Source organism: Leptodactylus fuscus, chromosome 1, assembly GCF_031893055.1.
Source record: "Leptodactylus fuscus isolate aLepFus1 chromosome 1, aLepFus1.hap2, whole genome shotgun sequence".
Lineage (NCBI taxonomy): Eukaryota > Metazoa > Chordata > Amphibia > Anura > Leptodactylidae > Leptodactylus > Leptodactylus fuscus.
The window spans coordinates 338,971,115-338,995,705 of NC_134265.1; the positions used below are offsets into that span (position 1 = coordinate 338,971,115).

At 42.4% G+C, this 24,591-nt stretch overlaps 1 protein-coding gene across 4 annotated transcripts in view; it reads right to left on the minus strand.

Moving 5' to 3' along the window:
• The window catches only part of APBB2 (amyloid beta precursor protein binding family B member 2), a 385,145-nt gene extending 368,011 nt beyond the window's left edge, over positions 1-17,134 (minus strand). For all 4 annotated transcript variants that reach the window (XM_075261547.1, XM_075261546.1, XM_075261581.1 and 1 more), the window contains exon 1: positions 17,018-17,134. The gene's annotated coding sequence lies outside the window, so the exon portion shown is untranslated. The remainder of the gene's footprint in view (positions 1-17,017) is intronic.
• Between the last annotated feature and the right edge of the window lie 7,457 nt (positions 17,135-24,591).

Here is a 24,591-nt window from a genome sequence, read left to right on the forward strand (position 1 = left end):
TTTAAACCCCCGTCCCGTTTTAAAATAAAACTATAAAAACACATATGTAAATCATACCTGAACGTGCACGGTGGGCGGTGATTCATGATCCGACGTCATCTTCTGGCACGCCTTCCTCTTCTTTCGGCGACGCCCTCTGGTCCTGGCTCTTCCCCGGCTCCATCTTCATCTTCTTCTTCCAGTGGTTCAAATCCGACTGGTTGAAATCCTGCACGTGCGCAGTAGCGCTCCCTCTGGAGCTACTGCGCACACTCCGGCAGCACTGCCATTGAGAAAATGGCGCTGGAGTGTGCACCGTAGCTTCGGAGGGAGTGGTACTGCGCACGTGCCAGATTTCAACCAGTCGGATTTGAACCACTGGAAGAAGAAGATGAAGATGGAGCCGGGGAAGAGCCAGGACTGGAGGGCGTCACTGAAAGAAGAAGAAAGAAGAGGTAGGCGTGCCAGAAGATGACATCGGATCGTGCATCACCGCCCACCGTGCACGTTCAGGTATGATTTACCCATATGTTTTTATAGTTTTATCTTAAACCTTTGGGTTTAAAATAAGATTAGCGGTGCCTGAATAGCCTTTGACATAGACACATATGTGGGGCTCATGCAGCAACATTTTGCTGATAGAGCCCCTTTAAGGACATCATGGCTGAATTTCTGACAAGTGCCAGACCATGGAAAGTTCCTGCATTCATGGTCTTATCTGTTGGCAATTTATCAAGACAAAAGATGTCACCACTAAGATGGTTAGAGAAAATCTTTACAATGTATTACGGTAATTATCTATAATTGCTTAACTTTTAATGGTCTACAAATTTAAACATAGTTAGGTTTGTGGGGAAAACCCCTTAAAAAAAGACCTGTCCCCTCTACTCACATGTCTGTTTCACTGAATAATTGTAATGTCCCCAATATAACAAATCCGGAGCAAAAACTTCTTTCATCAGCACAGTGTAGGGAAATTAGTTTGGCTGGGTGAGAGACTATAGACCAGGGTCAAGGACTAAGAAAACTTCTTAAGGAAAGTTGTGCTAATGAGATCCAACAGATCGAAACAGCGCTGTCCACAGCTGAGAATCTGCTCCTTTTGGATTAGATATATTAGTTTGGCAATAATCCCGCATCATGGTATTAGGCTATCTAAAAAGTCATGCCTGATGTTTAAGGGGGCTGTCCTGCAGGCTGCACGCAGAGGCATTGTTTCCCTAATTACTTCCTGGAAAACAGATTTGCATATTCCCCAGAATCCCCCAGTGGAGAGAAAATGGCTTGTAAGTCTCCATATTCCTGCAAAGGCAGTCTCCTTAAGGAGTTTTCTTAGTCCTTGAACCTATTCATAGCAAAGCATCTCAACATGAAGATGTACACAGAAGCCATAGTCATTGGTGGAGAGGTTGAACCACACATGGTTTGGACGAAGAGACATTGGCAAGAAGCAGACCAGATCCATAACATATATATCTCTCTCTGCACCATGACGTGACAACAGAGACGGCAGAGACTGAGCTTACATTAAAATAGACATGGAGATCAATGATGTCAATGCCAACATGCACTAGTGTGTGAAAGGTGGAGCTGCCTGACATCAAGATTGATGAACTAGTGTAGGGTCCCTCCAAATCCTCTGCTTGGAGTCTCATTTTACCCGCCTGGCCTCCCTAACCTTTGCCGATGGCTTTATGATCAGAGCTGAACACGACATAATAGAGGATAAAAAAGATCATAATACATATCACAAAGTATAAGCATGAAAGGGAGAACACAATGAGAATGCATCTAATAGTGCAAAAGCTCAAAGGACACGAGACAGGAATGATTTATGAAGAGGGAAACCCTTGGAGGACCGAGTTCGGTTACAGGCCTATAGGCCACATCAGACCTTATAAAAGGTGATATCCACAAATAAGCAACCATCGTAATAATAATCTGATATATTTCAGAAAATGTGTGTCCGGGACACGTACGCTAGTAGATCAATTACTAATGTGCTGCCAAATTATAACTATTGCTCAGATAAGGTTCTATAAGAAAGAAATGATATTGGTTTTCATTTATAGACAAGGTTTGATCAATAAGAATGGCCTGAAGTAAAATAGACTAATTATTGAGACAGCTTTCCATTGACTTGGTGCAATATACAGAATTAATACTGATGAAAAAAATAGCTGTGACTCCTAGTAAGGACACGTTCACATTTGGACGGGATTTCTGTCTTTCCGTTCCATTATAGAAACAGAACAATGGAAATCCCGACATAAACATGAATGTATTCTGAGGATCCCTATTGACTACAGTTGGGTCTGTTGGGTGTCCTTTATGGTACCCATTACTTCCAAAACTCAGATTTACTTAAAGGGGTTGTCCACTTTCAGGCCAATATTGAGAGGCAAGCATTGTTGGTATAGTAAAATGTTGTACAATATACTTTCTGTATCAAATCCTCACGGCTTTCTAGATCTCTGCTTGCTGTCATTCATTCTGCTTACTCCCAGTGGATAAAACTCTGACCATAGTCATGTGATAGTTACTCCTTTAAATTTATGTCACCATTGGCAATTGCAGATTTTTATTTTGTCTTCGCTCAGTAAGGTTGCTTTCACACGGAGTAACGCGCCGCTCATTCTGACACGTAAACACGTGTCAGAGTGAGCGCTGTAAAACAGAATTCCATTGACTTCAATGGGTGCCAGTCTTACGCGCCCTACACATTGAAATCAATGGACTAAAAAGACTCACATTGATTTCAATGTGTAGGGCGCGTAAGACGGCACCCACTGAAGTCAATGGGATTCTGTTTTACAGCGCTCACTCTGACACGTGTTTACGTGTCAGAATGAGCGGCGCGTTACTCCGTGTGAAAGCAGCCTAACTTATTTTCTATGTCTGACTATTAGGGAATGATAGTTCTCTAGTACTGTGAGTCTCCGACTATGAGGAGAGCCTCAATGTTGAGGTTCTCATAGTTTTTTTATGGGACATAGCTGGGGGGGGGGGGCAATTTTAATAGAAATCTCGGTTTCAACAATTCACATGCAAGATGGTGGCTGAGTGGTTAGTACTATTAACTTGAACCGCTGGATCTTGGGCTCAAATCCAGTTACCGTATATACTCGAGTATAAGCCGACCCGAATATAAGCCGAGGCCCCTAATTTTACCACAAAAAAACTGGGAAAATTTATTTTATTTTCTTTTTTTTTCACAGTTTCTGTAAGGGAATTGCTAAGACAGCAATTCCCAGAACTGATAAACCCTGGGAGGGGCACAAGAGACAGTGAACCCTAAGCTGAAGCCCCCCGCTTTCCCTTCCTATTGCCAGGCCCTATCCTAGGTAATAGGCGACAACCACGAGGACAATCCCTCCCTGAATATGTGAAACACAAAACGCAGACAAGACGAACAACAACAAAGGGAGGTCAGCTAGCCAGGGTTCGGTAACAGGAGAGCGATGCAGTGCCAAATCGGAGTCAAGAGAATAGTCAATGAGAAAAGCCAAAGGTCAGGTATAATAGTATAAGCAAACAGGGACAGTAAGAGCAGGTATGCGCACGGCAATAACAAGCACTGGTGTGAATGGGAACCAAGGCTAAATAGGGAGGAAGAACCCGCGCATGGAGTTCACAGAAAGGCAGCTGTCAATCACAGGGCAAGGCCAGATTAACCACTTAATGGGCAGAGGCAACCTTGGCTGAAGACGGGTGTGGTGCAAATCCAATTAAGGACTAGAGCCGTGTTCACACAGTGCAACTAAAAACTTTAAGCAGATTCTCAAACTGCACACGCCTCCTGCGCCGCAGCACGCGAGCAGAGGGTGGCGCAGAGGCCTGAACAGGCAGAGATGTTACAGTACCCCCCCTTTTATGAGGGGCCACCGGACCCTCACCAGACAAACCAGTTCTAGAGGGATTCTGAGTTTTCCCTGCCTTGTATTTTGGTTCTGCTTGAACCACAGACGCTTGAGAACCAGGCAAACATTTTTTATTCATCCGGCGTTTCTGATACCACCAGGTTTTAATACCAGAGGGGCGCTCCCAACTTTTAGTAGCTGAGACCTTCTCCTCCGTGACACAATCTACAGAATGTAAAGCAATAGAGTGGGATGAGCACTGATCTCCCCACTTTACCAACTCCTTTTTACCCCAATCCAAAATAGGGTTATTGAGCTTCAGCCAGGGGAACCCCAAAATAACATCAGCAGAGAGATTCTCCATAACAAAAAGGCTTATGACCTCTGAATGTGTAGAACCCACTTGCAAAGAGATCAAGGGGGTTTTAAACCTGACTTTACCCCTGGCCAGTGGAGTAGAATCCGCTCCAGTAACAGACATAGGTGTGTCAAGTGGCAAAAGCTCAATGCCCAAAGATGCAACAACTGAATATTTAACAAAATTTGCTGCAGACCCAGAGTCAACTAGGGCCTTGCCAGAAACAGATCTGTCCCCAGAGGACAAAGACACAGATAACAACATCTTATTGTTATTCCCACCAAATACCTGGTTGCCTGAGTGGTTCTTCTGATTACCACTCAGGCACTGAAGTTTTTTCGCAGGTGACCAGGGTCTGATAGTGCAGTCTCGGATGACATGACCAGAGGAACCACAGTACAGGCACAGGTTATTCCTGAGACAATGCTCTCGTCGTGTCTTGGCGTCCACAGCTCCCAGTTGCATGGGTTCCTCACCAGAAGTGATGGGAGGAAAGGTAGGTTTATCAGAGGAGAGAGAGGAAAAGACAGAAAACTTGGAGGCAACAGGCCCTACTCTCTCTTTTAAATTTTCTCTGATCTTGCGGTCAATACGGACCGCCAAAGTCATGGCCTTCTCAAGAGTCGGGGGATCTGGGTGACCAACCCAGAGCTCCTTAACACGGTCACACAAACCTTTTTTAAAGTGAGCCTTTAGAGCTGACTCACACCAACCTGCCGTTACACTGTACTTACGGAACTCTGCGCAATACTCCTCTGCAGAGCGTTTTCCCTGCCGCATGGTGAGGAGTTGAGATTCCGCAAGCGCAATGTGGTCTGGCTCAGCATAGATAGAGCCCAGAGACTTAAAAAAAATTTCCACATCAGACCACTCATCAGCCTCAGCAGGGAGTTTAAGGGCCCAAGCTTGTGGATCCCCCTGTAGCAGAGATATAACCACTCCCAGTCACATGTGGATTAATCCGAAAATACAAGCGACAAGACTCCCTGAACGTCTCAAATTTTTCACGGTCCCCTGAGAAACGATCAGGGAGTAACATCTTGACCTTGTAAGGTGCCAAAACAGCTGGGGATGATGCAGCAGCCTCAGTTAGGGTCTGAACCTGTTTAGCTAGTTCAAAAACTGTGCTGAAAAATTCGGCTTATACTCGAGTATATATGGTAAGTAAAATATATGCATGGAGTTTGTATGCTCTCCCCATGTTTGTGTGGGTTTCATTTGGGTACCCCGATTTGCACACTGACATATTGAAAGGGAATTTAGATTGCAAATCCTATATGGTACAATGTGATGAGAATATGTGTAAAGCGCTGTAGTAAACAAAATAATAAGTCTGGAGACAAATTGTAAGATACACTAAGGTCATTTTTACAAACATTGGCATGGACTAAACCAGTGGTAAGACGATGCTCTGGCGGGTGAGGCTCACATGTACAAAAAGATTGAGAAGCGGTGCCCTACTATATATTTATGGCATGATTAGAGAGAAGGCCACAGAGTTAGACCTCATACATGGCTCAGTTTCAGCTCCATAAACCTCAGGATTGTACGGCAACATCCAGGATCCACAAAACTGTATGGGGTCTTAGAGGATCTCCTTATACACTCAACTACATAGAAAGATATACATTGGTTACTTCACATTGAAATGAGAAATAAATTGAGGTGCGTTCTATGACTGCATCGGGGGGCGACATGTATGAAAGCTAAGCCATTTAAAACACCAAACAGATGCACCTGCAGAGCCCATGGCTCCTAAGTATAAGCAGCTGGTGTCCTGTGTACAGCCGGTCACATTCCCTGCGTCTTCCCTATTACCCTAGGGCGTACAGACATTAATACAGCCTGCACTCTGTGAATATGTAAGAAAAATGCAAAGACCTGCTGGTGTACAGATTTACTACAGAATCATGTACCAAGTCTGATATTCTGCCTATACAGTGTATCAGAGGTTGCAGCATATTCTGTTAACTAATATACAAACATAGATTTACTAAAGAGGAACTTTTGAGCTAAGACCCATGTATAGCGTTCAAGGAGATGCATTTCAATAAAGCAGATTGTTACACCACTTTTTCAGTGTAAAATAAGCTCAAATCAGTAATTTCTGACTATATAATGCCACTTAGGACTTGAATAGTTATAAATGGCATTGTTGCACCAGCCTCACCCCTCTTCCAAAGGTGGATGGGGACAGGGCAAGGGCAGGACCAGCAACTGCACCACACACTAAAGTGGCATCAATTATGGCAATATCTACACCAGCAAGATGGTGGAACTGATTTGCGCCTAGGCACAAGGATTATGGCAGCATGCCCCTAACTCTGCGCCCCATCATTAATTAAGCATGTGGCATATGGGACATACCAGCATGCAATACCCTAATCTAGAGAAATTGGTAAGAGCTGTGACTAAAGTTTAAAGGGATTCTACCATTAAAACCTCTTTTTTTGTGGATAAGATGTCGGAATAGCCTTTAGAAAGGCTATTCGTCTGTTCCCTTTAGATGTGATCTCCGCCGCGCCGCTCCTTAGAAATACCGCTTTTTACCGGTATGCAAATTTGTTCTCTGGCAGCGATAGGGGCGGGCCCCAGAGCTGAAAATGCGATGGGGGCATCCCCACTGCTGCTCGAGAACACGATCCTGCGACGCCTCTATCTTGAAGTTCAATGCAGGAGTGGCCTCCCAAAAATGGCCGCCGGCCGGCATGCGCAGTCTGCTCTACTAGTGTCTTACTGGCAGAACCAACTGCGCAGGCGTCGGAGATGACACAGGAGGAAGACGACAGAGAAGGGGAGGATCCAGCCAAAGATAGAGGCGTCGCTAGAGCGTGTTCTCGAGCAGCAGTGGAGACACCCCCATTGCATTTTCAGCGCTGGGGCCCGCCCCCATTGCTGCCAGAGAACTAATTTGCATACCGTTAAAAACCAGTATTTCTAAGGAACGGCGCGGCGGTGATCACATCTAAAGGTAAGAGATGAATAGCTATTCCAATGTCTTATCCACAAAAAAAAAGGGGTTTTAATGGTAGAATCCCTTTAAATAGAGAGTCTATAGGGAGTCTCGGTAGTCTGAGACACGCCCACTGTCTGATCATTGGCTCAGGCTGCTAATGTCTCCACCTCCTGCAGCTCTGCTCCTCAGATTGGCTGCTCTATATAAACACAAGCCCATCAGAAGATCACTAGAAAGTCAGAGCATGGAGAAAGGATTTCTATCACAGTATGGATATAAAGTACATAATATTAAAAGAAAGAATATGAGGTCTCTGGTACACATCTACGTAGGGGAATAAGGTAAGGTGCAGCCTGGAGAGTCACTTTATATTTAAGAAGGGAACCTGCTGGGTCTATTACAGCAAGGGCAGAATAATGATAAAATACAGAATAATAAACCACCAGGAAAAAAGAGGATTATCAGGTAATTGCTGCACATACACGAAGGCAAATGAGCTTTACTAAGGTGAAATCTGGAAGGTTGCTTAAATATCAAGAGACTGATGCCAGATTTATCCTCACTGAAGCACATGTGCCCAACACCCATTGCACTGGATTTAGGTAATCCATCTTTCGTATAGGTCAAGCAACCCACAAGAAAAAAAAAGAAAAAAATAATACAAGGAGACTTAAAAGCAGCGCTGGCAAATAATCTGTGGGATGATGGGAAGAAGAGCAGGGGTGAAGCAGACGAGACCTCCTCAGCTCCTTCAATGGCTGCCTGCAGAGAGGACACAATGTGACCACATCCAAAATGAAGGGAACAGAACAGCTCTGCATAGATCACAAGTCAAAGGGAAACTTCCTTTTTATGTTTCTGTAAATTATTGCATCGTTTTGGAACTGGAGGGATATTTTATAGGCAGAATTCTGTATAGACTAGAACAAAACAGTAACAATGTATTGCCATGAATAGGGGGCTTCTAACCAGAAATCTAAGGCATCTAATGTTATATTACAAGGCTGCCCTTCCTCCTTATAAGACGGCTGCACTGCCTGCTACACTCCTGAGCCGTCTCCTGACTTCACAGTTTTCCAGTCCTGCTATGAAGCAGTGAGGTAATGCGGCATTAAATAGCTTTACATACAGCTCATGTCTCACTGTGACATTATGGAATAAAGTAGCAAGAACTAAAGGAAGATCCTAAAAATGCCTCAATAGAATATGTAAAATTCATACCGCTATATACATGTGACATACTAACTCTGCCATAGCAGCTGTGTCTTAGGGGATGTATGCCATTAGTCTGCTTTCTGAAAAACTCCCAATAATTTCCTGTTGGAATCTAATATTGTGACCAAGATGGAAAGAGAGGCTAACTAACCGAGCTGCCACGCCATCCTAGAATCTAGGTCAGACGCCGTGTCATATTTGGACATGAATAATATAATATTCTATTCATTTCTATTTGGCTAAATATTTTATTACATAAAAGATGGATGACAACTAATATGGCCAACAACACATCTCCCACATACAGTCCTATGAAAAAGTTTGGGCACCCCTATTAATCTTAATCATTTTTAGTTCTAAATATTTTGGTGTTTATAACAGCCATTTCAGTTTGATATATCTAATAACTGATGGACACAGTAATATTTCAGGATTGAAATGAGGTTTATTGTACTAACAGAAAATGTGCAATATGCATTAAACCAAAATTTGACCGGTGCAAAAGTATGGGCACCTCAACAGAAAAGTGACATTAATATTTAGTAGATCCTCCTTTTGCAAAGATAACAGCCTCTAGTCGCTTCCTGTAGCTTTTAATCAGTTCCTGGATCCTGGATAAAGGTATTTTGGACAAACAATTCAAGTTCAGTTAAGTTAGATGGTCGCCGAGCATGGACAGCCCGCTTCAAATCATCCCACAGATGTTCAATGATATTCAGGTCTGGGGACTGGGATGGCCATTCCAGAACATTGTAATTGTTCCTCTGCATGAATGCCTGAGGATTTGGAGCGGTGTTTTGGATCATTGTCTTGCTGAAATATCCATCCCCGGCGTAACTTCAACTTCGTCACTGATTCTTGAACATTATTCTCAAGAATCTGCTGATACTGAGTGGAATCCATGCGACTCTCAACTTTAACAAGATTCCCGATGCCGGCATTGGCCACACAGCCCCAAAGCATGATGGAACCTCCACCAAATTTTACAGTGGGTAGCAAGTGTTTTTCTTGGAATGCTGTTTCTTTTTGGACGCCATGCATAACGCCTTTTTTTATAACCAAACAACTCAATTTTTGTTTCCAAAATGAAGCTGCCTTGTCCAAATGTGCTTTTTCATACCTCAGGCAACTCTATTTGTGGCGTACGTGCAGAAACGGCTTCTTTCTCATCACTCTCTAATACAGCTTCTATTTGTGCAAAGTGCGCTGTATTGTTACCGATGCACAGTGACACCATCTGCAGCAAGATGATGCTGCAGCTCTTTGGAGGTGGTCTGTGGATTGTCCTTGACTGTTCTCACCATTCTTCTTCTCTGCCTTTCTGATATTTTTCTTGGCCTGCCACTTCTGGGCTTAACAAGAACTGTCCCTGTGGTCTTCCATTTCCTTACTATGTTCCTCACAGTGGAAACTGACAGGTTAAATCTTTGAGACAACTTTTTGTATCCTTCCCCTGAACAACTATGTTGAACAATCTTTATTTTCAGATCATTTGAGAGTTGTAGGAAATAGGAGATCAACTTGCAATTGGCCACCTTAAATACCTTTTCTTATGATTGGATAGATCTGGCTATGAAGTTCAAAGCTCACTGAGGTTACAAAACCAATTTTGTGCTTCAGTAAGTCAGTCAAAAGTAGTTAGGGGAATTCAAATCAATAAAATGATAAGGGTGCCCATACTTTTGCACCGGTCAAATTTTGGTTTAATGCATATTGCACATTTTCTGTTAGTACAATAAACCTCATTTCAATCCTGAAATATTACTGTGTCCATCAGTTATTAGATATATCAAACTGAAATGGCTGCTGCAAACACCAAAATATTTAGAACTAAAAATGATTAAGATTAATAGGGGTGCCCAAACTTTTTCATAGGACTGTATGTCGCACATAAGCAGTATTGTGTCTTCTCTTGACCTTATCCATTAAAGGGTTAGTCTGGTTTTAAGAATTTTGCCTACAAGCAGTGAAAAGGACATTATTATCTAATATATATATCTACCGTATATACTCGAGTATAAGCCGACCTGAATATAAGCCGACCCCTCTAATTTTACTACAAAAAACTGGAAAAACGTATTGACTCAAGTATAAGCCGAGGGGGGGAAATGCAGCAGCTACTGGGAAATTTCAAAAATTAAAATGGTCGGAGTTTTTGGGTGCAGTAGTTGCTGGGGAAGGGGAGGGGGTGTTTTGGTTGTCTGTCTGCCCCTTCCCTGAGCTTGAGGACTGAGTTTTTTCCTCCCACTTGGAATTCAGCCTGGCTGACTATAGGGGATCTGCAGTGCTCCTATTAACCCCTTCCCAACGGAACAGGAGCACTGCAGATCCCCTATATTCAGTAGACACAGGGATACCTAATGTGTATGTGTGTCACAGTCATTTTCTACTTTTATATGTATTCTAGGGAAAGGAGGGATTTACAACTTTTATTTATTTTATTTTTTTATTATTATTTTTTTTAAAGCTTCTTTTTTTCCCACTATTTTATGGGAGATTCTATACATTACTCGGTTTCCATGCGAAAAATGCTGAGAGAAAAGTTCTGCTTGCAGGTCTTTTCTCTCCACGTATTTCCCACAGATAGTCGAATGGTATTGCCTAAAAGCAGATGTGAACCGGGCCTTAGCCGCCATATGTCACACATACAAGCACCATCGTAGAGGTCTGTCTTTGGCTACGGCAGCCACATGAATGATGTATGCAGCGACATCTCTGCGGGACTGGCAGCAACCACCAGAACAGAGGTGCTAGAGTACCAAGAAGAGTTAACAGATGTTATCATCCATTTTCTTGCGTGTAGGCAAATTTCTTAAAGTCCCAGACACCCCCTTGAAGTGGTGACAACCCTTGTGTTATGTGATATGACAGTCTTATAAGTTGTCATCAAGTTTTCCTTAAAACAATAAAGGGTTTGTCCTCTTGTGCATCGGCAACATGCAGGAGCTCTGGCACTGACACTTTTCAGTGGATCATGTCTCTGTCCGGTCTGACATTGTCATTACTGCTTGGACAGTATCAGGACATGCCCCATCAACAAGGGTAAATGGTAACATCCAGTGTTAAATGTATCTATACGGTTCCAGGAGGAACAACAGAGGAGTGGAATAATAAAGAGCTTTGAGAGAAGAAATCCAGAATTATTTTATTTGGGTTAGGAATATATTGAATAAAGAGAGACATGTCAGGAGAGCCAGCAGGTCCTCCCTAAAGGGGTAGTCTGTTAGGAGTTAAAGAAACGGAAAAAATATTGAAATATTTTATATAGGATGACAATATAATGAGTCTCTATTTAAGAGGAAATTATTTATTTTAAACATAATTTAATTTAATAATAGAATTTTTAAAATAAATGTGTCTGCTTGTAAACAATTATTATTTCCAGAGAATCAGGGGCTTTGGGTAAATGAATTTGAGTCTAGTCTGGGCAGGAGATGAAGATTTTACACTCTTAGGGTCCATACAAATGGAGGAAAATGGTGAGGAATTTGGTATAGAATTTTCCACGCCCAAAAAAAAAACTAGCAGAACCCATTGAAATCAATGAGAGGCTTTTTTTTCAGCGTGGAAAATTCCACACCAAATTCCTCACCATTTTCTTCCGTGTGAATGGACCCTGAAAGGTCAAATATACCCTGAGGTGGTCGCCAGTATCCAGTAATACTATGGGACTGTCCCATCCAGCTTTGGTTGACCCCCTCCTCACCCCGGTTACTAGCCACTTCCAGCAGTAGCCAACCAAAAGACCCGGAGCACATAGGGGTGTCTGATTTTGGGAGAACAGTCAGGTCCACCATATTTCAGCACTAATTCCAGTAACACCAATAGTAGAGCCATTGACTCTGTTTCTATCCAGTATACCTGTAATATATACCAAATGTACAAGTACCGGTTGTGGGAATCGTACACTTACTTTTTACTTTACATCACATGTAATGTTATGTAGATCTAAAAGCGTTGGTGGGACTTTGAACCCATCACTAAAATAGCCTTGTACAGACTACTTACGTTTCCTAATATACACCCTGTTAAACAGTGGTTGCTGATCTCAGACACTGTGTCTGCTATGGGGGAGGTGGTGAGTATTGGTTTACATACATGGGAAATGTCTATTTCCCTTTAGGCACATCAAATAGTATAGATATATTGTCAATGCTGGATAGATTTGGAGAAGTTCTCCCAATAGAGGTATTTTCCAGCCGTCTTTCAACTAGGACCCCAAACAGTTTATAATATCATGTTCCCAACTATGATGGTGTAAATGGAACCTGTAGAAGTAAAAGTACCATATATACTCGAATATAAGGCGAATTTTTCAGCACAGTTTTTGTGCTGAAAAAGCCCCCCTCGGCTTATACTCAAGTCAAGCAAAAAAATATATATATTTTTTTTTGGGGGGGGAGAGGGGGGGGGGGTCTATCACCAGCTGCAATAGTAATGTATAGAATCTCCCATAAAATAGTTTAAAAAAAAAAAAAAAACTTTAAAAAAATATAAAAAATAAAGTCAATAAAAGTTGTAAATCCCTTCTTTCCCTAGAATACATATAAAAGTAGAAGATGACTGCGGAACACATCTGCAGTGCTCCTGTTCCGTCGGGAAGGGGTTAATAGGAGCACTGCAGATCCCCTATATTCAGCCAGGCTGAATTCCAAGTGGGGGAAAAAAAAAACCCAGTCCTCAAGCTCAGGGAAGGAGCAGACAGACAACCAAAACACCCCCTCCCCTTCCCCAGCAACTACTGCACCCAAAAACTCCGACCATTTTAATTTTTGAAATTTTCCAGTAGCTGCTGCATTTCCCCCCCCCCCCCCTCGGCTTATACTCGAGTCAATAAGTTTTCCCAGTTTTTTGTGGTAAAATTAGGGGCCTCGGCTTATATTCGGGTGGGCTTATACTCGAGTGTATACGGTAACATTCATTTACAATGTATCACTTAGGCTAGGTTCACACCTGCAGTGTGGATTCCGTTCTTCGCGTCCGCTTGGGGACCCGAAAAACGGAAACCCAATCCACTTAGAAAACGGTTACCTGAGGAATCCCACGGATACCATAGAGTATAATGGGGTCCTCTGTGATTCCACACGAAAAATGCAGAGAGAAAAGTTTTTTGAGCGGAGGGACAGAATCCCTGAATGGTGATGAAGCGCAGATAAGAACCCAACCTTAGTGAAATAAATACATAATAGCTAATGAATAAATAAATGATCAAATAAACCAAGAATACCAGTGCAAATCCAAGTCCTCCAGGAGTCAAGTCCAATGCTCTAAACTGTGGTGGAGATCAATGATACTAAAACAATCTTGGTGCCACTAAAACATGGCGACGTGATTTTAGTAATAATGTTAGCCATGTAATTAAGCCAAAGAGGCCCATATTAAAAATCATATGGATTTTCTTATCTCTTCTTTCCCTCTGAAGAATCTGATGTCTATAGAGCGACTACTAATAAAAATCCAACCCTGGTTCTAGAATTTGATCTTTTGCTTATGGAACAGAAGAATAAATTCTGCAGTGTATGCCATAGATTTCTCCATGTACATGACTTTTTCTTCTTTCATGCTACTTTATACAAGAAACAATATCTATAGAAATTCAAATGTATATAGTCTCACATCTCCGAGAAAGGTAGACACCTCCACACAGGGACTAGTGTGAGCAATGAAAGTATCTGAACATTGCTATGGAATATGGATGTACTCTGTAAAAGAATACAATAATAGTAATAATAAGCAAGGAATATAATGTTGAGATTATTATTTTATGGGATTAATTTACTATTGAGGTCATTATTTTAAGAGCCAACAATTATAGCCTGAGACTGTACCTATTGGATGTTTGCTGTGTCTACCCTAGTATATGCTTTAAGAGCAATGGTCCTAAACTATTCCTTTTTTCTTGTCTATTATGAAAAGTAAGGATGCAAAGCAATATTTTTAGCAGCTGTTTTTATAGATGTGTGTAGCTTCACATGGCAGCACTTTCTGTAGTCAGATTACGCCTGTAGCCTGCAGGCAGGGTCCTCTTTCCTACTTGTATCAGGTTAGTCATCTTGTCTTGTGTTTATTGTTGTACTCGTGCTATGGATGTAAACCCCTTCACAAATGTACTGCACCATGGAATGAATAGAAATAAATAATAATATTTTATCATTGCGGTCCTGCGTGTAGCAGCGGCTGAGAAGTCACAGTAGGCGATGACTCTATAGTAGTGTTCCTCCCTAAAGAAATGGCTCAGATGCTTTTCCCTACTAAGATTGTGTCTACAAACTTCCATTAGTCCGAGGACAAGCCATTGTGTATATATAGTAGCAACTGACCAGACAGTATTGATGAAACTGTAAAAACCTTCCCTGATGATATAAGTAAACCCGACACAATGATGCCATCCTGGACACTACTGTTAGACTGTCTATAAGTACCAGTAAGGCCTGTATACTCATCATGGACATCTGTCTGATCACTGGATGTATTGTAAGACATATCCTTACTAATATTTTGGATGTTTGTTCCGCAATCACGCCGCAACGGGCAAAAGTATTTCCCTCAGATTTCGCACATACCTAGAATGGCACCAGGAATAGAATATACGCGCCTCACCTTCTATGTATATTACCGGGATTCGACCAGGCGACAGCGGGGGCGGAGCTATACAGCCACAAGCCGGCCGTACAGCCATGAAGAAAATGGCGTTGTGCATGCCAGTAGCCGAGAGCCGCACACGGCGCCATTTCTGGAGCCCGGAGCGCGGCGTGGAGCGGTGAGTCCGCCGGGGCCCCAGAGTGGGAAGAGGTAGAGGGAATTGTGCCGAACTCCCGCAAACCGCAGTCTATCTGTGCCGCACACCTGCGCTGCACAGTCTGCCGACCATATGCACCCCTGTAACCTCGGTGCACAGGAAGGCCGGGGTCGCAGGTTGGGGTGGGTAATTGGGAGGGAAGGGGGCACAGGATAGGGGCGTGGGGGTAAAGAGGCACAGGGTAGGAGGAAGGAGCAAGGGAATGGGGAAGCAGGAAGTGAAAAACAGAAGGGGGGGTGGCCTGGGGGGAGAGGAGGGAAAGGGAGCCAGCGGGCCGCAAGGTGAGGGCCCGGGGGTCCATGGGCCCACAGGTGTAGGAATGGCCCGCTGCCGCCAGAAGGCAAAGGGGTGGGGGGGTGGGGGGGCCGGGGCGGCGCTCCAGGTGGGTCGCGCAGGGAGTCAGGCTGCTGCGGACGAAGTCGTGGGTACTGCTAGTGATATATACTATTCAATCTCCAGCTTGTAAAGGAACAGCTATCAAAAAGGCTCTAATACTGAAAACCAACCCAAATGATAGCTAATGGTAGTCATTTATTACCACCCCCCTAATAGAGCATATGGTCATAGGCTTTATTATTGACATATCCATAGCCATAATGTTTCCCTCCATATTTTCCAGTCCTTATTGAATCGATTGAAAGCAAATAAACAGGAAAATCCTGGATCCAGTTTATAATTCTAACAGGATTGGGACTTTGCTGTATGTTCTGCACTACAGTCCCTTGTAGACATAGCCGCCTGCCCACCAGACACAAGTGTCATCAGTAAATGGATATAGTGCTTACATTGCCTCCCTGAGCCAGAGGCCTCACGTACTGAATGCAGGCAGCATATCACAACATCACATGGGCTTTCCCAGTGGATAAGATCACCATATACTCTGACATTATAACCTGTTACATGGGCTCATCTATTTTATCCACGTTCCTATCAACGTATGTAAGAAATCATCTGTAAGAACCATCTGCAGTAGGACGACGGATAACAGAGAGTAAGTAGACTATGCTCCTACGCAGAATAAGCAATAGATAGATATAGGATTTAGCTGTAGGTATTCCCACATATCATACGTAATCCCCACCCTCCTTTCTCATTCACGATTTATTTCATGCCAATATGACATCACCCATCCATAGATGTCACCCATCAAGGACATTCTAAGCCCCGATGAAAAGGACGTATTTTACGTGCGCCCGTTATCTGATAGTATAAAGGCGGCCATGTAAGGGTTAATCTTGCCTTTCACATCCCTACATGAAAGGTGTTCAGAAGACAGACGCAGGTCTGGATCTTTAAAGCATAAGAAACTGTGTATTCCTTTCATGCTCCCAGCCCCGAGGCCATACATTCCTACCATTTGAAGATTCAGCTACTTCCAAAAGCCTTGCTTCAGCAGTCAGAGAGCGGCGGAGCTGGCGACATCCGTGTAAGTCACTATAATATGTTGGTATACACCAGGGTCACTGGATTTGGCCATTGTGTTATAGGCGAGACACCGAGAAATAACAACGCAGATGTCAGCCTAATATTATAGAATACCTATATTCTTACCGTACAAGTAAAAAGTTCCCAAGACAATATATACAAAGTAACAACATATTATGCCAACAATAAATAAGATTACTATTCCGCGATAATAAGACACAGTAGAAAGGTCACCAACGGCGAAGATTTCTGCAACAAATGATATAGCGGTGTGATCTCCCAACCATCAGTAATACAGTGTGCACTTAACCACAGCTCCCACAACCTGAGTGCTTATGTGTATGACAAGCCCAACAAATCCATACACATACAATGTATTCCAGTGCAGTCAAGGCTCTGCAGCATTCACAGTGCAGCTCACTTACTTTGTAGGACTGGGATTGCTGTCACTGCTCCATCCACACCGCCGCTTGTCTCTTCTCACTCTCCCCCACACAAGAAGCACCAGCCTCAGCAGCCGGAAGCTAATTCCAGCTCATAGCTCTCAACTCAGGAAATAATTCCCAGCCCCTCCTTCCCTCTTCCCTAGATCTTCTTTGGAATGAATAGAACCTGAACAGTGTGGAAAGGCTGTTGGCACCCCCTGCTGGACACTGGACATACACCATGAATGCTAGAATTGTTGTATGGAGAGTATTGGCTACATGACCTGTTAAGTGTGGGTTCACACTACTGCATAGGATCAGAACAATGGACTTAAACGGGGATAACATGACTGACACAGAGAATCGTTTGTCTGTGTTCACTTGAATGTGAGAACTTGACGCTTTCTTCTTTCAAGTTTCTTTTATTTTTGAGTGAAAGAAAATTTGTCCAAACAAGAATTTGTCTTCTGTTTGAAAAGTAAACCAAGAAGAAGGAAGAAAGCGCTGTCATATTTTTCACATTTACATTTAAAGAGGACCTTTCATGGTCCGGGGCACAGGCAGTTCTATATACTGAATTCAGCGCACTGTCGGCTTTCCCGATCTGTGCCCCGGGTAAAGAGCTGTCGGGCCCGGTACCGTAGCTCTTTACCGTTAGAAGGGCGTTCCTGACAGTCAGTCAAGTATGTCCTTCTCCACAGCAGCGCCTATAGCGCTGTACAGTGTGAGCGGGGAGGAACGCCCCCTCCCTCTGCTCACAGTGCGCATCCATAGACGAGTATTATCAGGAGGGGAGGGGGCGTTCCTCCCCGCTCACACTGTACAGCGCGATAGGCGCTGCTGTGGAGAAGGACGTACTTGACTGACTGTCAGGAACGCCCTTCTGACTGAAAAGCACTACAGTACCAGGACCGATAGCTGTTCACCTGGGGCACAGATCGGGAAAGCCGACAGTGCGCTGAATTCAGAGCACTGTCAGGTTTCCAGCAGTATATAGAACTGCCTGTGCCCAAATCCATGAAAGGTCCTCTTTAAAGGGAATGGACACAGATGGAGGAGTCTCTGTCTGCATCCGTCACTATCACTGATAATGTGAGACAAATGAGAGTAATGGATTTAACTAACGGTAGTGTGAACAGAGCCCCCTAAAAGGGAGAATATCTATCTATCTATCTATCTATCTGTGCGTGTGTAGGAGTCCAGTGGGCGGTCCTAACCAGTGTCTGACAATTTTTAATGCATGGTGTGCAAACAGAAATATGTCAATCACTGAGAAGAACCGCCCACTGGACTCCTAAGCACACACATACATATATATATATATATATATATATATATATATATATATATATATTTCATTACATTTATATGAGTATATCACGAATTAACCTGAATCCATTCCCACAATGCTATAAATCAATCTACTCAGCTTCTCCTGCTCTATAACCTGCTGCCAATTTCCAGGATCACCATAATAGCCCTTATGGATTGGGAGTAGTTTGCTGTTAAAAACACTATCGGGATTTGAGCTTTGCATTGGGACCTTAATGTCAGACAGCATTTCAACAGCAAATCACTCCGGATCTGTAAGAGCTATCATGATGATCTTGGTATCATTATAAAGATGAGATTCTCATCTTTAAAATGAATCTAAGTTCATCTTGATAGTGCTGCAGTTATCCCCATAGTTTAATGTCCTTCTCCTACCATACATAAACTAAAAAAAAAACACTAATACTCTCTCTCTTGGTATTTTGGATCTGAAGTGTTCAGGGAGCTGTAGGCGCGATGTAAGTGACGTCATTACATTGCGCCTGCAGCTCCCGGCGAAGAATAGTAAAGCAGGAAGCGGAGTGCTCTCTGCTTCATTAATGTATGCAATTGGGGCATATGCAGGACTGTTCCAACATGCCCTCTGCTACCATAAGGCCCAGTACAAGTGCAACATTGGCCCTATGGTTAAAGTGACCTGGATTAAGACTCCCTAAAACAGTGATCAGCAACCAAGAGAGTCACGCAAGCCATAACTTCCTGGCACAGCAACTTCAATGACTGCACCACCCACACTGGCACCTGCACATAACAATACTGTTCATAGGTTACCAGTATGTGGATGACCATGTACACATCACTCAGACTCGGTGGGGTCCTCCACATGCTGACAAGTTATGGACAGGATCTATGTATTGCAAGGGAAACAGGTGTACCAGAATGGGAGTGGAGTGATCATTAGCAATAAAGCACATAGCGCAGAGGTGGGGACCAAATCAGGCATCATATGGAGTGGGAAACTAATACTGGGGCATTGGGACAATGAGGAGTATTATACTGTGTATAAGGAACACTAAGGAGTATTATACGTTAGGTACTTGTGGCTTTACTACATTTACTCCTCCGTGGCATAATAATCGTTTGATTGAATTGACTGTGCTAACGGGCTTCGAGGGGTGGAGGGATAAGGGTGTCCTGTCCCTTAGTCATATCCTAGATAACGGGATATTTAAAACCTTTGCAGACCTTCAGAGTGATTTTTCTATACCCCAGGTATGGTTTTATCAGTATCTCCAGATTCTTCATGCCTTCCATGTTCAGAGTAGACGCACCCCCCTGACAGTCGGACAACACCCCGCACTGCAACGTACTCTTATGGTATCTATTACTAAGGGAATGATATCTGCACTGTACCGACAGTTATTAATGGCCAACTTGGAGGATTTCCCGGACAAGACTAGGGAAAGGTGGGAGAGGGATGTTGGTGTGGTGGATGAGGAAACATGTGGAGATGTGCTAGCCCTAACCCCTATACTGTCCCCTAGTGAAGCACAGAGACTGTCTCATATGTATCTCTTGCATAGGGTCTATAGGACTCCACAGAGACTGTTCCGTATGCATATCCGTTCTGATGCAAAATGCCCCCGCTGTGGACACGGAAAACCCCGGATTTTATAGGGTTGTCTAGGGTATTATACCAGGCAAGAAAATTGATTGCTTATCATTGGTTGGACCCGAGTCCTCCTTCTCTAGTGGAATTGATATCTAGAGTTAATAATACTATAAGGCTGGAGAGGGGAGTATATACAGTATACAGAGAAAGGCCCAAACTAAATTTGAAAAAATTTGGGGAGCATGGTTGGACACACCTGGCCTTCCCTCCCCGTCTCTGATTAGGAACAGATCTCTCACTTCAACTTTCTCTGTTTCCTTGATCCCCTGAGTGCTATTCTTTACATGGAAATCAAAGGAGGTTCGGGAGATTTAGCGGGGGGTCCTAATGGACTTCCCCCCCTCCCTCTTTATGTGTCGGATTGTGTCTCCATATTTACTTTGAATTGTTATTGTGTTGCTGTTGTTTTGTCGATTGTTTGATTTTATGTTAAGAAAAATTTGTTAATAAAAATTATCTGATTTAAAAAAAAAGGAGTATTATACTGTGTATAAGGAACACTAAGGAGTATTATACTGTGTATAAGGAACACTAAGGAGTATTATACTGTGTATAAGGAACACTAAGGAGTATTATACTGTGTATAAGGAACACTAAGGAGTATTATACTGTGTATAAGGAACACTAAGGAGTATTATACTGTGTATAAGGAACACTAAGGAGTATTATACTGTGTATAAGGAACACTAAGGCGAATAGTGGACACAAACGAGTATTATGATGTATACAGGGACAATGAGGAGTATTATACTGTGTATAAGGAACACTAAGGAGTATTATACTGTGTATAAGGAACACTAAGGCGAATAGGGGACACAAACGAGTATTATGCTGTATACAGGGACACTAATGAATATTATATTCTGAATAGGAGCATTAAGAGACATTATATTTGCCATAATACAAATTCTAACAGTCTATTCAGTAGGACTATGAGCTGTGTATCCACCTGACTTCTGCACAACCCCATTTATAAAGCAAGAAATCCCACTTATTAAACCTGACAGGGCACACCTGTGAAGTGAAAACCATTTCCGGTGACTACCTCCTGAAGCTCATCAAGGGAATGCCAAGAGTGTGCAAAGCAGGAATCAAAGCAAAAGGTGGCTACTTTGAAGAACTTAGAATATAAGACAGATTTCCAGTTGTTTCACACTATTTTGTTAAGTATATAATTCCACATGTGCTAATTCATAGTTTTGATGCCTTCAGTGTGAATCTACAATTTTCATAGTCATGCAAAAACAGAAAACTCTTTGAATGAGAAGGTGTGTCCAAACTTTTGATCTGTACTGTATATCTAGGCAATAAAGCGCATTATACTATGTGCAGAGACACTAAGGGACACTATTGTGCGACAAACTGAGCACCTCAAACTAGATTTTTTTTTAAATTTAAATTGGCACACTGTACAAAAAAGTTTGCCTACTCCTGCCCTAAAACCTCATGCACAAGGCAGTCTTTAATATCAGGCAGTGTCAGTCAGTATGACAACCCCAATTCTGGCAAACAATGGAAGGAACATGTTATTAATGTCCTTCAGTATTGCAGTTAAGGCTTTGGGCCTCTTAGCACGCAATCACGTGTCATAGAAAATATTAAAAAGCTGATTTATACATTTTCACAGGACACTAAGGGCATTTTGTATATTACTCCTGGTAGATTTCTTTTTATTTATAGCCTTGTATGTGATACAAGTATAGAAGGCTCCTACCCTATAGTTCTCACTTTATGAGTCACACGTGTGAATAAGATATGTAAAGATTTATAAATAAAGGAATATATTATAATGGTCATCATAAATTTATGCAAAGTACAAGCTAAAAACTTAGAAGGTGGGATGTGTTCTCATCATGTTCAGTGCTATACCTTATAGACATACATGGCTTATTACACAAACCACAAAACACAATTATGCTAATATATTCATGCATGTATCCAATGTGACTGTGAATATATTATACCTGCCACAAGTAAAGCCATTCTCCAATTAAAAATACATATTTCATTATATTAGCAGCTATGATGAAGTTCTATATTCCGGTTCACTACATTGTACACACGTGGACAAAATTGTCGTTCCCCCTCGTTTAATGAAAGATAAAACCACAATGGTCACAGAAATAACTTGTATCTGACAAAAGTAATAATGAATAAATATTCTATGAAAATGAACAAATGACAGTCAGACATTGCTTTTCGCTTTAACAGAATTAAAAAAAATAAATAAATAAACCTCATGAAACAGCCTGGACACAAGTGATGGTTCCTGTAACTTACTATTTTGTTGCACAACCTTTTGAGGTAATCGCTGTGATCAGACGATTCCTGTAACGGTCAATGAGACTTCTGCACCTCTCCGCAGGTATTGTGGCCCCCTCCTCATGACCAAACTGCTCCAGTTATCTCGGGTGTGAAGGCTGCCTTTTCCAGACGACATGTTTCAGCTCCTTCCAGAGATGCTCAATAGGATTTAGGTCAGGGCTCATAGAAGGTCACTTCAGAATAGTCCAATGTTTTCCTCTTAGCCATTCTTGGGTGTTTTTAGTTGTGTGTTTTGGGTCATTATCCTATTATAAGACCCATGACCTGTGACTGAAACCAAGCTTTCTGACACTGGTCAGCACATTTCTCTCTAGAATCACTTGATAGCCTTGAGATTTCATTGTACCCTGCACAGATTCAAGACACCCTGTGCCAGATGCAGCCAAGCAGCCCCAGAACATAACAGAGCCTCCTCCATGTTTCTCAGTAAGGACAGTGTTCTTTTCAAGATATGCTTCATTTTTCCATCAGTGAACACAGAGCTGATGTGCCTTGCCAAAAAGTTCGATTTGTGTCTCATCTGTCCATAGGATATTCTCCCAGAAACTTTGTGGCTTGTCAACATGTAGTTTGGTTAGTATTACTTTTGTCAGATTCAAGTCATTTCTGTGACCATTGTGGGTTTATCTTTCATTAAACAAGGGAACCAACAATTTTGTCCATGTGTATATGTGAACCCCACTTAAGAGGGGGGGTTCAGGGTTTCTATCCCTTGTATGCAGCCACTACAGTGCTTTGTGATATTTATTTCAACGCTGTTCTTGAATGCCATCTATCCAAATTTCAACTAGTAAAGGTAGCCTAGCCCTAGACCTTAGAGTATGTTCACCGCAGAGAAAAGTGAACAGGAATTTGAGGCAGGCTTCTTCCTTAAATTCCTCTCCACTTTCCACCACACCTTTCACCCACTGACTAGGTTGTTAAGACTAGCATATGATCCGCCAGTTTTAATAAATCTGCTACAATGATTAGATGTATAAAGACCATAAACCTCACCAATGCATAGGAAAGATCAACTGTATAGCTGCCCATATTTCGCAGTTTGTGCTTCAGAGCTCCTCATGCTACTATGATTGGGGCTGCCATAGTTGTAACCATAGTCAACCAGTTGTAAGACTTTACAGCGCTTTCTCCTTCCCTCTCCATATCTGTCAGTCATCTAATGTATGCTTTAACTCCATATTTGCACACCTGTGACTTCTATGTATGTAGATTCCTAGACAAAGGGAGCCATCACTGCTCTGAAGTATAAATCATTTATTTTCAGATAGGTTACCTACTGACGGAACTCTGCAGAAAAGACTCCCAGATCTCAATTCCGTGAAACTTGTAAGCATCACTTATAGGGGTGTAAACGTAAGGAGCTAAACCTAACACCCCTGTCTCTTTTCTCCTCTACTTTCTTATGCTTAAGCCATACAGTTGATTTTTAGTGACACAAATGTGCTGCTAACCTCACTTGTGAATAATAGGCACACATATATATCCCATTACACAGCTATCATTATACCTGCAATAGCAGCTCAGCAAAAGAATAGGTACCGTATATACTCGAGTATAAGCCATATTTTTCAGCACAGTTTTTTTTGCTGAAAATGCCCCCCTCGGCTTATACTCGAGTCTTTCTCTCATCTTGCCCACCTGAGTAGTCTGGGCAAGATGTACACCCCCTCCATTATTTTGCCGGCCATCGGCTTACACCACATATAATACAACACTACACTTTAGAGGGCGTTGCAGAAGACATGAGCAGCCAATGGCAACTTCTACGGATATCTTCTAAACATATACATTGATTATTTATATTGTTCTACATGAGCAGAATAATGAAAATAAAGGAAGCAGAGAATACATGGTGTGATGGATACGATCGACCCCTGACTATAATGGGTCTGTAGGGTTTCTATTATGGTGTCCAACATTTACCAGACAAAATAGAGCCGCATGTTTCCCAACTTTGTCCAGCCTCTCCTTACGGAGACAGAAACTTCTAATGCAGATGTGACCATAGTCTTATCTGTACTATGAGCTAGCTGCTATATGTACAAGTGACTACTTCCTCCTATATACATGACTATACTTTACCTATGTAACACATTAAGGTATGCTACTGGGATTAAGTAGAGAGTTAGAACATTTGTTTCATTACCTTGATATCCCTGGAAATAGCTTCAAAATGTTTTCTTCTTTTTCATGATCGTCATTAATTCCATCTATTACAGAGAATGAAAACTATGATATATGGTAAAGCATTTCAACCTTGTGCTATAGCTGAAGACTGAGCATAGAATTAGATTCAATAAAA